This window comes from Lissotriton helveticus, chromosome 2_1 (genome assembly GCF_964261635.1).
Source record: "Lissotriton helveticus chromosome 2_1, aLisHel1.1, whole genome shotgun sequence".
In the NCBI taxonomy this organism is placed as follows: Eukaryota; Metazoa; Chordata; class Amphibia; order Caudata; family Salamandridae; genus Lissotriton; species Lissotriton helveticus.
Window position 1 is genome coordinate 1,478,493,659 of NC_136059.1, and position 16,922 is coordinate 1,478,510,580.

A 16,922-nucleotide genomic window follows, 5' to 3' on the forward strand; every position below is an offset into this window, starting at 1 on the left:
GAACGACCTAGATAATCTCCCTATTATGGCCAGAAGATCTGTTGTACCGGAAGTAACGGGACCAGAGGGCAGGGAGATGGTGCCAAATATACAAATGAAATTTGGTGAAGTAAAACACATCTGCGTATTTTGCGATGGATTCATTTCCTACGGAGAAAGAAGCATCACTCTGATCAACAGAGCTATTGACTATCATATGCAAGTTTGTACGAAACGCCCAAAATAATAAATACTTCTTTTTTTGTTTTGTTGCTCCTGTTGAGCCCTTTACAATGAATCGTTTTCATTGCCCCCTCCAAGAAAAACCCCCAAAAATATAAAACTGTTCAGAAAAATTCAAAAAAAGTAAAAAAATGTTCCGAAAAATAATAAAAAAAATATAAAACAACAAAAACAATAAAAAAAAAGTTCTTTTCAGAACTACCTCCCCGTTATTAAAAAATTGGTACAATATTTGGAACTGTGCCAACCTCTATTTCTCTTAGTTCGCTTCCCAGTTCGCTCGCCGGTACGCGAACCGGAAGCGAACCAAAAACAGTAAGTATAAGGGAAGGAAACAGACACTTATGTTAAAAGAAAGACAGCTATAGGGGAGTAAACTAGAGATACTATTACCCGTAATCCACTGCTGATGATGTCACATATTACATCATTCATGACATGCTCAGTGCCATCATCAGCAGAGGATTGCGGGTTTTTTGGCAACGTGCCTTATCCACGGTTTAATAACGCTGCCTTTTGCTTTATATAAGTTTTCAAATTGTATGAAATATATACCAATAGGTCGTTATGAACCTTTAGGTAGTGCTTTTCTTCATGAGGTCTGGTCGCTTCCATACACATACAGATGTTTCAAAGATGATCAAGAAGTTTATCTGAATGGAGAGGAATGCACTGAGACGCCAGATCATTCACTAATGTGTAGGCACATACAGTTACACGGTTCATGCAACAAACACCGACCAAATATGGCTTGCGTGTTGCAAGGCACGCCAGTTCCTGCTATCATCCCCACGTTCAAGTTGTTGGAAAATGGTAGGTATTTGATGCTCAATAATGAAGATTGTTCTGAGTTAATTAAAAGTATTCCTTTTATTGTAACAGTAAGTGAACGGGTTATTTGCTGCAGAAATGTTCTATTTCCTCCCACACATGAACATAGGGAGTTTTCAATCTGGCCACAAATACCAACCTTGGGACGGATTTCAACGGCATGGCAAGAATAAGAGCTCTTTTGTCTCAGAGAGAGGTGGCCTTGAGTTCGGCCCGTGAAACTTTCGTGCTTCACATAGCGAACACCCGTACAGAGGTTACGACCCTTTTCAATTCAGATTTGCCTTTCAATTTCAGCAAGATGGTTCCGACTATCTTTAACGCATCCTCCACAAAGGCCCTGGCGCACTTTTTTAAAGTTGTTACCAGTGGTCTCGTGACTTCATTTGAGAAAATCTTCGGAGTCATCCCTGCTTCCTTTCATTCTATTTTCTCCACTCTGGTTCGTGGATTGGCATTTTTACTTGCATTACCAGCGGACGCTCTTGTGCTTTTTTACATTTTTAAATATGGATGTCCCTCCTATGCAACCTCCCACCCTGCAGCTGCTGACACTGTTCCGCAATCGCATGCTAGAATATTATGGCACAATGCCGTTGGCGATATTAAGCACGGCATATGGATTATCTTTTCGATTCTCCTACTTCACCTGTGTCCAGCCTGTATTTCACTGCCTGACCTGTGATTTCGATTGGGCCATTGATTTGTGTCTCTGCGGACCGGTTTCTCCTGACGTCGACTTTAATCAGCTGATGACTCCTATCATTACTCACGAGTTGGTTTGTCCTGGCGAAAGGATTATGGCTGTGGCATTGATGCATGGACTACTTGGTCCCTGGAATTTACTGGCGGCAGCACAGTCTTTCTTGGAACAGAGCTTTCTTGAAAACCCACCGAGCTGTCCTCTGATGGTGATAGAGGATCCGGTGCTGGGAGAGCACGTATGTTCTTTTCCGCTTTTAAATTGGATGGCTGAACTGTTTTCGGATGAAGACGGTGACTTCCTATTGGAGGCTGTTGCAGCTTATTTTGCATACACAGTTATGTCATAGACCTTTTTCATGTTTGATATGCTGAGTACTAGCATTTCATTGACAATTCATTGACTTATTTGTCAAGTTTTTATTATTTACCTTGCCTATTGGCTTAAGACTCGATAAAGTACTTGGCTGTTTTATTTTTCTTTAGCATTAAATTTTCCTAGTTTTTAATGCTTTACCTTGCGGACCGTCCACATATAAACTTGCAATCTGCTCTCATGAGATGGCACTTCTATTATCTTATTCAGTTCGTTTCCGGATCATGGGGAGGTGTCATCTAGGTCCTGGATATCTTTACACCGTGTTAAGTTAGCATGGGCTCATTACCGGTTTAAACGCCATTTTTCCTTTTTTGCAACTTCTGCACACGACACTTAGTTGTTGCTTTAGCTTTCCACCTAGTAGTTCATCGTGGTTTACATGAGAATAATATGTTATTGCTCTACTATCTGCTTTGCTTGTTAAACTATATCTGTACAGCGAGTGCTAAAGTTTCAAGAACAACACGATACAGAATTGTTATGAGGTCTGATCTCCACGACTTCATACTCATAACATAAGTGCAACTTCTGCCAATTCTGGGCATGAGGCGGGTTTTATATTGCTTTGCCGAACACACATACACAACAGTTGATGCGGTTCACATGAAGAGAGAGCTGGTGTATGCTGATGTGATTCCTTCAAATCTAAGACACTAAAGTATGGGCACGCCCTAAACCAACACAAAGAGACCTTCTTAGCAAATAATATAATATGTGTATTAGGGAGGGTGAGATATAAGCAGCCGCGGGCCGTGGAGGGAGTTACGGTGAGGCAGGGAGGCGGGGAGGGGGAGAAGCAGGGTGGAGCCCTCTCTACCTTGCCCCTCCCCCTCCCCGCCTCCCTGCCCCACCGTAACTCCCTCCACGGCCCGCGGCTGCTTATAAGTGTTGCTAACTCTTATTCATTTACAGCATGTTAACATACTGTCACCATTCGCTTTTTATGTACTAGTAACTATGCTGGTAATTTTGCTACTGATAATATGTGTACTTGTATTCTCCACCCTGCTTCTCCCCCTCCCCGCCTCCCTGCCTCACCGTAACTCCCTCCACGGCCCGCGGCTGCTTATAAGTGTTGCTAACTCTTATTCATTTACAGCATGTTAACATACTATCACCATTCGCTTTTTATGTACTAGTAACTATGCTGGTAATTTTGCTACTGATAATATGTGTACTTGTATTATCTAAGATACTACGCATTAGTAAATAAACATTTCAAATACACATGTGTTCTTCTTAACTCCATGTTCTGGTTTCTAAGAAATATATAACGACCGACTGTTCATGAGTTCCACGTATCCTGAGGTACTATAAGTTCATATTCTGGATTGTCTAAACATTGAGAGTTTGTTATATCCAATGTGACATTGTACCTAGCTTGCTAAGGAGTTTTTGATTACTAACGTGAGTTTTGGGACACCCTAATTCGCCGAGGTTCCAATCCTCTGTCCACAGTTCTGTGTGAGAACAGAAACCCTGCGACAGGGGCACCCCCGACCCTTGCTGGAGCTTCATCACACTTGCGATACAACTCCAGCAATGCGCCACCTTTACGGCACAGATACATCACGCATCTGTGCTGTTTTTGCCCCATGATGCGCCGCATTGTAAATGCAGCACACCATAGGTGACGGAACAGCGGCACAGAATGACTAACACATCCCTGGTGATGCGCCAGTCATCATAAATGTATCCCTATGCTTCTTATCTTGTTAGAGATGAACCGCCATATGTATCATCAAAGTTTTTTGCATTTCCTAAATAGCGAACTTTAAGGAATAAATAGCGATTCTTTACCATTCCTAGTTTGCGATTAGCTATTTGCTAATTACAAATTACCCATTCATTTCCTTCATTTCCATAGGGCGGTTGGACTCACTTTTAGCTCGAACGGCTGAATGGATTTCCACGAAACTTGGCAAAATTGTAGGGACTGGTAGCCCGATATGCCTTTGCTATGTCTCAAGATATATGCTCCAGTGGTTTTTACGAAAATTAACTTTGAAAAATATATATTGGACTACATTGGCCTATATATATGTTGGAGCCCAAATGTAGCCCAATGTAGCCCAATGAAGCCCAATGTAGCCCAATGTAGCCCAAAGATGGCCGCCAGACACACAAAAAAACAAATGTAGCCCAAATATCAGCCAGATGTAGCCCAACTATAGCCCAGTGACAGAATGACCAATCAGCTTCGCAAACCTCCGTTATGCGAAGCGGAGCGCTGTTACAGATATATATCTTTTTTTGAACGTTAATTTCTCAAAATCCACTGGAGCACATATATTGAGACCTAGCAAAGGCACATCGGGCTACCAGTCCCTAATATTTTGCCAAGTTTCGTGCAAATCCATTCAGCCGTTCAATTATTATTATTATTTATTTTTTTTGCCCCGCGGGGCCCTTTTAAAACCTCCACATCAAACCTAGGGGGTCAGCGAGGATCTACTATGCCCCCTTATAGTTATTTCCCCCTTTGTTTTGACCTCCTCTTGTCTCTCGATCCTACCGAGAGACAAGATGGCGGCCGCTACGGACTTTTTGGAATGTTGACAGACGCCGGAGAACCAATCAGCTTCGCTTCACAAAGCTCCGTTGCGCGAAAAGTACGCGTCCTGGGACGCTGCCAGGTCCGCTGTTACAGATATATATCTTTTTTTAAACGTTAATTTCTCAAAATCCACTGGAGCACATATATTGAGACCTACAAAAGGCACATCGGGCTACCAGTCCCTACAATTTTGCCAAGTTTCGTGCAAATCCATTCAGCCGTTCGGGCTAAAAGTGAGGCCAACCGCCCTATGGAAAACTCCATGTTAAAAACACGGTTTGGGACCCCCCTTTTTTCTCGGCCCCCCCTTGACGAACCCCCCCCAAATTTTCAAGGGCTGCTCAGAAACAAAATGTGCCATTTTCCTGAAAATTTCAGCCAATTCCGTCCACAAACGCCAAAGTTATTAGACATAGAATTTTCAAAAATCCCATAGAGAAAAAATCCTAACTATATATACCTACTGGCGACCGCCAGTAGGTAATATATATATATATATATATATACATATGGTCTGTTCTTTGCCAGTAGAGACAGTGAGATAATATGAGCACAAACACACATAGTGGAGGCAGAGGCAGACATGGTAGATTACATGTTACATCCTGGTCATGTGCCTAAGATCACACTGTGAGTCAAGCTTGATTTTAAATGAATCTGTGTGAATAATTTGCTTAGTTGATGTGTTTAAAAATATGGGAATACATGTATTCTTGAAGTCAGTTAAGCTTTAGGATATGTACCAGTAGAGAATCTTAGGCAGCATGTCTGTTAGGCCTCTTAGTTCACAAAAAAGCTCTAAGCTGTGCAATAAAGATCCAGGGTATGCTTTTGAAATGAAAAAGGAATGGTATGTCTTGCTTATATATATATATATTTTTTTCTTAATCTTGAAGCCTCCGTTGTTAATCCAACTGGAAGCCAAACATGTGAAGCACTGGCAAACATTCTTTTGACACCAACTCAAGAGTGGACATTGAACTCGACATCTGGAGACAATTCTTTGCAAAATGACATTGCACAAAAACGTGACCCTAGTCACCTGAAAAATAAATCAAAAAAATTACCCATCACTAATTTTGATGCAATCGATCTTTTCAACGAAGCAGTACTAGAGGATCTTGATAAAATAGCTTCTGGAACAAGAAATAAGATAAACGACAAAAGATCAAATATAACGAAAAAAGAATGGCAAGCGATCAGATCATTAAAAGAGGACACCTCAATTGAAATTAAACCATCCGACAAGGGAGGTAACATCGTGATATTTGACCGAGAGCATTATCTAACTGAAGCTCATAGACAATTAAAGGACAAAGAATGTTACACTCCTATATCGAGAACAGAATACAACAGGAGCATTGTAACGTTCCACAAGATGTTAGATGACTGGCAAAAAGAGGGAATGCTATCAATGAACGAATACCTCTTTTTAAAATGTGATGCACCTATAGTACCAACGTTTTACCACCTACCAAAGGTGCACAAACATGCCAAAAGGCCTCCAGGGCGTCCAATAGTGTCCTCTATAGGAAGCCTGCTTGAAAACACTTCCAGATTTGTGGACTCCTATCTGTCTCCCTTTGTAAGAAACCTTCCTTCTTATTTGAAAGACACTCAAGACTTTTTAAATATCATGGACAATGTTACTTGGGATTCAGGAATGCTGTTGATCACACTGGATGTGGTTAACCTTTATACCTGTATTAATCACGAACAAGGTCTGTGTGCTGTTAAATGGTTTTTGGACACCAAACCGGAGCATTTTAATACCCACAGTGCAATGATATTGTCCATGATCAGGTTTTGCCTGTATAATAACATCTTCTTGTTTAACGGGACACTGTATAATCAAAAAAGAGGTACTTCCATGGGTTCGTGCTTCTCCCCCAGCTATGCGAATCTTTTCGTTGGATGGTGGGAGAAGCACGAAGCCTGGAACGACTCAAATCGGCAGTGGACGGATAAGATACTTATGTGGACGAGGTATATCGATGACCTCTTTATAATCTGGCAGGGAGACCGCCAATCAGCAGAAGAGTACATTTCCCAACTAAATACTAATACGCTTAATTTAAAGTTTACTAGTACCATCAGCATTGACTGTATTAATTATTTAGATCTGGAGGTATTTGTACACAATAACATCTTGCACACCAGATTGTACAGAAAGCCCACTGCAGGGAATGCAGTCTTGCATGCAAAATCATACCATCCAAGAAGCTTAATAAAAAATGTACCATATGGCGAATTTTTACGCCTTAAGAGAAATTGTTCTCTTACTCAAGACTATACTCTTGCTGCTGCTGAGGCAAAAAACAGATTTGAGGATAGGGGGTACAATAGGAATATCCTGTCCCAGGCCAGTGAAAAAGCCTCTATAGCTAACAGGAGGGATCTCCTAGTTCCTAAATTGAAAACTGAGGCACCTGATGAGATCCGTATGATTACGGAATTCAACACAAAATCAGGCGAAATAACGAACATTTTTCGTAAACACTGGCATTTACTAACTTCTGACAGAATCCTCAAGGGAAATCTGCCGCCAAAACCATTAATCACATACAAAAGATGTCCGTCTTTGGCGGATCATCTGGTCCACAGCCACTTTAAACCAGTGATCAAACCTGTCAAAATTTCTAAATCGGTGGGGTTCTTTCCTTGTTCGAAATGCAAGGCTTGTAAATTCAGTGAAAAAACATCTGAATACCCAAATCGCACAGGCGATAACAAACCCAATTTGAAAATAAAACAGCTGCTCAATTGCAACTCGGAGTATACGGTGTACTGTCTAACCTGTCCATGCAAACTACGATATATTGGTAGTACCATCAAACCCGCGAAACTTAGGGTCCTTGAACATATGCGGGCCATTACCAATAATGACAAAGCATATCCGGTAGCCCGCCACTTTGCTTTACACCATCAGAGCAAGTGGGAAAAATTAAGCTACTATTGCATGGATCAGGTCCCCAAATCAGAACGGGGAGGCGATAGGGAAAAGGCCCTGCGCATCTTAGAATCAAAACACATCATTAATTTAAAAACGATAGCTCCTTGGGGTTTGAACAATAACGACGAACTTTGGGTTCACTTGTAATCACGAGGGGGTCAATAATGGGAAAGAAACCATAATCAAAGGATTAGAACTGAGTAACAGCTTTATTTCCCTTTTGACATCCAATGCCTTGTGTTTTTGGTTTGTATTGTTGATTTTGCACTGCTTAACTGAACGCCCATTCAGGGCGAAATAACATAAAGAGGATAACTTGGGAAAGAAATGGTTCAGAAACACCCAAAGTGTATCCCAATCTAAGTTACTGCATTAACTGAATGAATGTGAAAAAAGTATTGAATTATTTGAATAATGTTACTTGTTTTTAAACTGAGCACTATGCACTTTCACACTAATCACCATGATAAAGTAAGCAAAGCAATGCTATTTGCCCACTACAATATGGCGACTACAATGTATTTAAAAAAAGATGTCCTTCGTTTATGTTAATGAAGAGGGTAGACAACCAATGTCTTTAAAATGGTGATTTTTACTACACAGTAATGTTACACTGACGAAGCCTGTGAAGGCGAAACGCGTCTGTAAGGGGTGAGGGGGGTTTGGTGATTAAAAATTCTGCAACTGGATACCAGCGTGCCGGCCTTTCTTTTTCGGAGACTTTATGGGATACGAAAAGTGTGCAGCAATATATATATATATATATATATATATATATATATATATATATATATATTACCTACTGGCGGTCGCCAGTAGGTATATATAGTTAGGATTTTTTCCCTATGGGATTTTTGAAAATTCTATGTCTAATAACTTTGGCGTTTGTGGACGGAATTGGCTGAAATTTTCTGGAAAATGGAACATTTTGTTTCTGAGCAGCCCCTGGAAATTTGGGGGGGGTTCGTCAAGGGGGGGCCGAGAAAAAAGGGGGGTCCCAAAACGTGTTTTTAACATTGAGTTTTCCATAGGGCGGTCTGTCGCACTTTTAGCCCGAACGGCTGAATGGATTTGCACGAAACTTGGCAAAATTGTAGAGACTGGTAGCCCGATGTGCCTTTTGTAGGTCTCAATATATGTGCTCCAGTGGATTTTGAGAAATTAACATTTAAAAAAAGATATATATCTGTAACAGCGGACTGGGCAGCTCCTGGTTCGCGGACCGGGGCGCGTACCAAAACTTCGCGTAGCGAAGCTGATTGGTTATCCGGCGTCTGTAAACATTCCAAACAGTCCGGAGCGGCCGCCATCTTGTCTCTCGGTAGGATTGAGAGACAAAAGGAGGCCAAAACAAAGGTGGAAATAACCATAAGGGGGCATAGTAGATCCTCCCTGACCCCTTAGGTTTAATGTGGAGGCTTTAAAAGGGCCCCGCGTGGGTTTTGCGTGGGTAGCGCTCGGTCCGCGAACCGGGAAGCGTTCTGGGCAGCGTACTGCAATGAAAAATGAATGATAGACTTTTCAAATGCTGTATGTTAATTGATTGTTGGTTTTGTTGATTATTTTTTATTTTTTTTTATTTTTTAAGCATTTTTTATTGTGTTTCATAATTTATTAAACTTTCTAACATTTCATTGTCAGAAATTTCATAATTATCATGGAATATACATTGTAGTCTCTGAGGTTGTAAAATGTCCTCATTTGCAAGGAGGTTATCTACTGCTTGTACACATTGCAGTAGTTCTTGGTCCCAAGTTTCATCCATAAATTCAATCTCATTTGGATCAATGATTTCTGTGTTGGACTCTGGAAGGACAATTTCAAATGAAATTTTTTGTTCACTTTCCATTTTCCCTGAAATTTGCATTAAAAAAATATATATTAGTAGAGGTAGGGCACTGTTGGGATTAATTTTAGATAGGCAGTTTTTAACAGTGAATTTATCTTTGGGCAGTGTATAGTATCAGAGTGGAAGTAGGAATATAAAAAAGTGTATCTAAATTTATAAGTACTACAGAGGGATAGTATATAACTAACAGAAAAAGTTTGCCATATTAACTTAAAGTGCACAATATACTTCAGTTTTAAAAATAACAACTTACCTTTAAAAAGAAGTTGAAGTTATTAATGAAAATCCTATTGAAATGTACACCAGGAAGTAGTAGTCAAAATGGCTGTGTTTCCTTCTCTTCCTTTATATATATTCGGGTACATAACCAATCAAATGTCAGGTAAAAAAAGTAGAAAATGAAAGTAACATTTTAATTGGTTGTCAATTCCAACACTTCAGATGTGTTTTGTGAAGTAATTTACCTCACGGTATTTAGAGAGGTCTACAGGCTAAATGGCTAAATGGAATTCCAATCAAATTTGTGAAAATGGTAGGGATTGGTATGTAGTATGAGCTAATCTATATTTGGTGAAATTGTCTCAAGTGGCTTTTGTGTGAACTACTTTCCCACCTTTTTTGATGGTGCGCTTCCCAGGGAGCGACCCGGTACGCAAACCGTTGAGCGCCCCGGTTCGCGAACCTTAAGCGTTCCGGGAGTCCACCATTTTGTGTTTCGGTCGAATTAAGATACAAGATGGAGGGCAAATAATGTTCAGAATGGGTAGAAGGGGGCACGGTAGAGTTATCTTGACCCCCTAGGTTTTCTGAGGGTGGCTGAGGAGGCTTATATGTGCGAAAAAAAAAACATTTTTAAAAAAAATTTCGCGAGGTTAGCTCCCGGTTCGCGTACCGGGTAGCGGCCCCGGTAGCGTATTTTGTTGAAAATTAGTGAAAAATGTTAGAGTTAAATAATAATTGTGAGTGATCAGATGTAGGGTAGCTCTGAGAAGAGCTTTTGGGTTTATGGTACATTTAGGTACTTATAAGTAGGTACCAATGCACATTCTTAAATTCAGAGTGAAAATTCTGTTGCCCTCATCTGAGAAGTGAACTCCATCTCCTCTGTAGATATCTTGCATGTAGTAACGCAAGTTATTGTTGTACAGGGAGCCCATTCCATGGTCTCTCATGTAAGCTGAAACAGATTTGTTTACATGCTTCCTCGACTTCTCAATTTGTGGACAAAATTGGTTTGACCACCTCCATTTCTGTCTTTGGCATATATTTGAATATACCAAGGCAGTCTGAGGAAAAAGTGCCATTAATTGCTCAAAGGTGTCCTTTAAAAGCATTTCCAGACCTACACCAGTCAAAGTGCCCAAGTCATTACCTCCACAGTGCACAATTAACTGGTCAGGTTTGGGCAAATGCATAAAGGTTTTCACCAATGGTATCAATTGGTGACATTTTAATCCTCTGTGGCCAAACCACTTAATTTCCACATCTTGTAAATTGAGGTTAGGTAAATTCCTGCTTTCAACGTACCTTTGAGCCCAGTGAATATAACTATGACCAACAATCCAGACAGAAAACATGGTGAGAGAAGGTTCTCCTGCAGTCAGATGAAGTGTGGCAATGAAATGGCAGTTGAAAAAATGAGAGTTTGAAATGAAAAAAACTGTGGAGTTTCTGTGTTCATGAAGCAGTAACAGTGATTGGTGGATTTTGATTGCTGAAAACAAAAAGTTAGGGTGCACGGATGTGTTCTTTGAAAGATGTATTTTGAGTGGTCAATAAAAAATCATTAAATGAAAGAATGCACTGGATATGCAGGTGCACTGAGAGTTCAGAGTTCAATTGCAACATTGTTGTGTGAACTTGCAAACAACAGAGTTCTTCCAGGAGGTGGTTGCCATGCAGATAAAGCAGAAAGGGCAGAGGGGGGATGGGTTTTCATTTGAAAAAAGTGAGGGAAGACTTTTGATTGGGTGACATGAGAGATATGTGTGAAGAATTACAGCATTTCTGTGCTTTTCATAGCTGCAGACTCTGGAGTGCATACCTTTTGCTCTGCTGCAGACAAATTGGTGTGTTTCTGAGACTGTTTTCAAACTCAAAGTATTTGCTAAGGTGAGAAAATATTTCTTTACTTTAGATAGAGAATAGTGTGCTTTAAGGAGAAAATTATGATTTATGTGGCGCAAATTGCTTGTAAATATGCTCTCACATGTGTATGGAAAATTTTGATTTTGAATGTTTGTGTTACATAGCCATGTTAAAAGTGACCCAACCATGCTGGAAAGGCAATCAAAAAATGCTTTCATGTGTTTTATTGACATTTTAAGTCATTTTCCCATGTGCAGTGTTTAGAAATTATGATTTGAAAATCGTTTTTGGGGAAAAGGAATTGTTTTTAAAATCATGACAAGGAGATAATGGTGTATACTTCTTTATAAGGCTATTGACTGTCCCTGATGTTATTTTTCTCATTTTAGTGTAAGACCTTTCTCTGTGGCGCAAATTGCTTGTAAATATGCTCCCACATGTGCATGGAAAATTTAGAGTTTGAATGTTTGTGTTACATAGCCATGTTAAAAGTGACCCTACCATGCAGGGAAGCCAATCAAAAAACGCATTTATGTGTCTTAAGGACATTTTAAGTCATTTTCCCATGTGCAGTTTTTAGAAATTATGATTTGAAAATCGTTTTTGGGGAAAAGGAATTGTTTTTAAAATCATGACAAGGACATAATGGTGTATGCTTCTTTATAAGGCAATTGACTGTCCCTGATGTTATTTTTCTCATTTTAGTGTAAGACCTTTCTCTGTGGCGCAAATTGCTTGTAAATATGCTTCCACGTGTGCATGGAAAATTTTGATTTTGAATGTTTGTGTTACATAGCCATGTTAAAAGTGACCCAACCATGCTCGAAAGGCAATCAAAAAACGCTTTCATGTGTTTTAATGACATTTTAAGTCATTTTCCCATGTGCAGTGTTTAGAAATTATGATTTGAAAATCGTTTTTGGGGAAAAGGAATTGTTTTTAAAATCATGACAAGGACATAATGGTGTATGCTTCTTTATAAGGCAATTGACTGTCCCTGATGTTATTTTTCTCATTTTAGTGTAAGACCTTTCTCTGTGGCACAAATTGCTTGTAAATATGCTCCCACATGTGCATGGAAAATTTAGATTTTGAATGTTTGTGTTACATAGCCATGTTAAAAGTGACCCTACCATGCAGGAAAGCCAATCAAAAAACGCTTTTATGTGTCTTAAGGACAATTTAAGTAATTTTCCCATGTGTAGTGTTTTGAAGTTATGATTTGAAAATCGTTGTTGAGGTAAAGGAATGTTGTTAAAATTTATGTGCGCCATATGCCCCCAAATTTCTTTTTCAGGGGTGCAGCAGGGTGTTCTTGAGATACCCCTGCACGCTTGAAAAAAATCCTATTTTGTGATGAGCTAATTGCTAATCACAAATTGCAACCTTCATTCCTATGAGCCTCCTAGCCCATGGAAATGAATGGTTAATTTGCAATTAGCAATTTGCTCATTGCAAATTAGGAATAGTAAAGAATTGCTATTTATTCCTTAAAATTTGGTATTTAGGAAATGCAAAATAGTTTGATGGTACATATGGTGGTTCATCTGTAACAAGATAAGAAGCTTAGGGATACATTTATGATGACTAGCGCAATAAAGTGCACATTACTTACTTCATTGGTAGGCCTTTACATGTATTATCTCCTCTGTATTCTTCATCAAGCGTAACTTTAATCTGCAATCCTGAGTAGGCCTCACCTTAAACAAACCTCTGGATAGGACACACTTTATTGTCATCCTGGATTAATCATTTAAAATGGTAGGGACAGATTTATGATAGGTGTATGCCTCTTTTGTGCCACTGTGCGTCACTTTTATGATGCAGCGGTGGTGCAAAAGATTTGCTATGAGGCGACAACATTACAAATTGATGCATTTAGGCAGATATGTCATGGTGTAAAAAAAACGTACCACATAAAACCCAAGCAGCAGTGATGCAAAAGATGCACCATGCCGCAAGACAGGCCTCACTTGGGGCCATATGTATGAAGGTAATTAGCATTTGGAAAGATCAAAATTCTACGAATTTCGGCCTTTGTGAATGTTAATTAGACAAATGGTATGTATCAAACAAGTTTGATGCAAAATAAGGAGTAGCAAAATTTGCTATTCCTTATTTTGCAATTGCACTGAAGGATTTGCAAATTTTGTGACTACGTGAATGCAATGTATCAAACAAAAACTATGTAAAAAATGACATTAAGGATTTGGAAACTATTGTGGTAAATTGGTGGTAATTTGTGAATTCTTTTCAAAAAGCTTTTTTTCAAAAAAACAAAAGGTGCCATATGACGCCAACACATGCCCTTAGGGCATGTATGTGTGCCATATGCCCCCAAATTTCTTTTTCAGGGGTGCAGCAGGGTGTTCTTGAGACACCCCTGCACCCTTGGAAAAATTCCTAATTTGTGATGAGCAAATTGGTAATCGCAAATTAAACCTTCATTCCTATGAGCCTCCTAGCCCATGGAAATGAATGGGTAACTTGTAATTAGCAATTTGCTCATCGCAAATTAGGAATGGTAAAGAATCGCTATTTATTCCTTAAAATTCGCTATTTAGGAAATGTAAAATATTTTGATGATACATATGGCAGTTCATCTCTAACAAGATAAGAAGCTTAGGGATACATTTATGATGACTGACGCATCACCAGGGATGTGACAGTCATCCTGCGCCGCTGTTCCGCCACCCATGGTGTGCTGCATTTACAATGCGGCGCAGCATGGGGCAAAAATGGCACAGATGCGTGACGCATATGTGCCGTAAAGGTGGCGCATTGCTGGAGTTGTATTGCAAGTGCGATGCAGCTCCAGCAAGGCTCAGGGGTGCCGCATCTCCACAATGCTGCGTCAAGACCTATGCCAGCTTCAAGCAGGCGCAGGGTTTTGACGCAGCTTTCTCCTATCTGATTGTAAATGCGGCACACCATGGGTGGCAGAGCAGTGGTGCACGTTAACTGGTGCATGCCTGGGGATGTGCCATTTAATATAAATCTGCCCCTTTACATTTAAGTATGTGCAGGGGACACAGAGTCGGTGAGGCTTATCCAAGGTTAAGAAGAGATGAGTCCTGTTCAGTGAATAATTAGACATAGGCTTCACCTGCTCAGCATTGCTGGACATGGCTAAATAATAGCTGCTAAATGTTAATCTTGTTAAACAATTTTACTATTATAATCTCTGAGATTTGTCTCTTACTCTGCAACATCTCATTGTTGTTATCTTCCTTTAAAGATAAAGACAACCTCAACATGAGCGACAATCTGCAATCAGTTGATTTTGACCTCATCATTGAACTTGTAATTGAAACATCAGTGGATGTTGATCCTTTGGATGATTTAAATCCTGAGGATGAAGAAGAGCGTGATGAGGATGCAGATTTGTCCGAACTATATGATATAGGATGGGAAGCTGACCTGCTTGAGCCTTTGGAAATATAAACATTTATTTTTAAATTTTATAATTAATAAAAAGTAAAAAGGTAAACCGTTTAATTTAAAAATAAAGACACCTTCAAAAACAGGTTATGTGTAGTGTCTTCAATAAAATATTAAAATATGTTCATAAAATTAGATCAGATTCACATATAAAATAGCATAGGTAACATAAATATAAATGTCATTTCTTTTCTGGTATTTTTGTATTGTAAGATTGCCAATGACTAAAAAATCTTCAAATTAAAATGTCAAGTAGTGTGTTAAGTTTTTGATCACTGTTACTGATTTACTGTTTGGTAATAATGTTTATTAACATTTTTTATTATATTTTTCCTCAGATTCAACTGCAGATCATTTCAAGATTTCACCATGCCTACAATACAAAGACAGATAAAGGCTGCAAAACGTCAAAGACAGCAGGTGAAAACAAAAACCCAGCAGTCCTCTAACAAAAAGATTTCTCAAGCCACGAAGAAAGCACCGGGTAAGAGCTCTAAATATTTCATAAGAAATATTTGTAATAAAAAAAATATTACTACAGAAAATGTTTCAGTCCATAACACGAGAAGGAAATCAAATGGAAAGAAAAGGACAATGAAAAATGTTACTGCTAGAGCAAGAGATAAATCTGTGCATGATAGTAGAAGGAAACAACAGTTTAGGGAGATTCGTAAACGAATGTTCCGCAACAGGATAATTGGCAATTTGTTAAAAAATATTAAGAAAGGTCAACAGAAACTAGTTTTTTATAAGAGAAAAAAAAAAGTTGAGAAAGTTATTGATCAGGCATTTGAAATTAAACGTAAGTTATTTATTTTGATAATCAATAGAATTAGGAAGCTAAACAAGGCAATTTTTGATTTCAAAAGAAATAGTAGATGGAAGAGAATAGTTAATCGTAGTAATTTTTGTGAAGTTTTTTCTGGAGAATGGATGCATAGTTCAAGCTGTGAGGCATTTTTTAATGAGGAGAGTTATTTCCAGGATAATGATTTGGTGCATGCAGTTGACACCAGTGGTCGTGCTTATGAAGTGAAAGATGGTTGTCCAGTTGAAAAAGAAAAACTTGTGACAACAGAGGCAGAAGAGGTGTTAGGTAATGAGGTTTTAGGAAGACGTGCTAAGGGTCCTGTGTACACCTGGAAGTGTAGTAGTATTTGCAGTGTGCGACAGGATTCCATCAATTTGCTTTGTGATTTTGTACGGTCATTTAACAAAAAAAGTTTGAAGCAGAAAATGATGTTGTTGCAAGAATTAGATCCTTGCAGAGTAAGAGAAGTGACAGGTTTGCATGGTCATTCACTGGCTTGTCTTTCCAGGAGAGTATGTCAGAGTGTTTTTCATCATTTCAGGATGCTAGCAGTGCATCATAACAAAGTGAGGAAATTAGTTAGAATGTTGTATTATGCTAAGAGTCCAGCAATTATGCTGAAACAATTATGCGCTGCTCTTTTGCATGGTTCTGAAATAGATGTGAAGAATATGTGTGAAGAAATTGAGTTTTGTTACTTTGGAAGTAAAGAGGAGAATGTTGAAATTGAGCAAGAAGTAGAGGGTCATGTGGAAGATAGTGTACAGGTTTCCAGTACAGATAATTTCCAGAGGGAAATTGCGACGTTTGAGGTGAAATCAAGTGAGAGGCCTAATTTCACTTGTGTGTGTTGTCGACGCACTTATTATAAGAATCAGACTAAGTTAGTGGATTTATATGCAAAAAGTGAAAGGGAAAATAATAGTGAATGGAAGGATTTTGCAACATACTTGATGGTAGAAAATTGTTTTGATTTGGGATTGGATCAACGTGTGTGTACTTATTGTTGTAACAAATTAAAACAAAACCAGATGCCTGCTAGAGCAGTTCATAATAATCTGGAATTGGTTGAGATTCCTTCTGAATTGA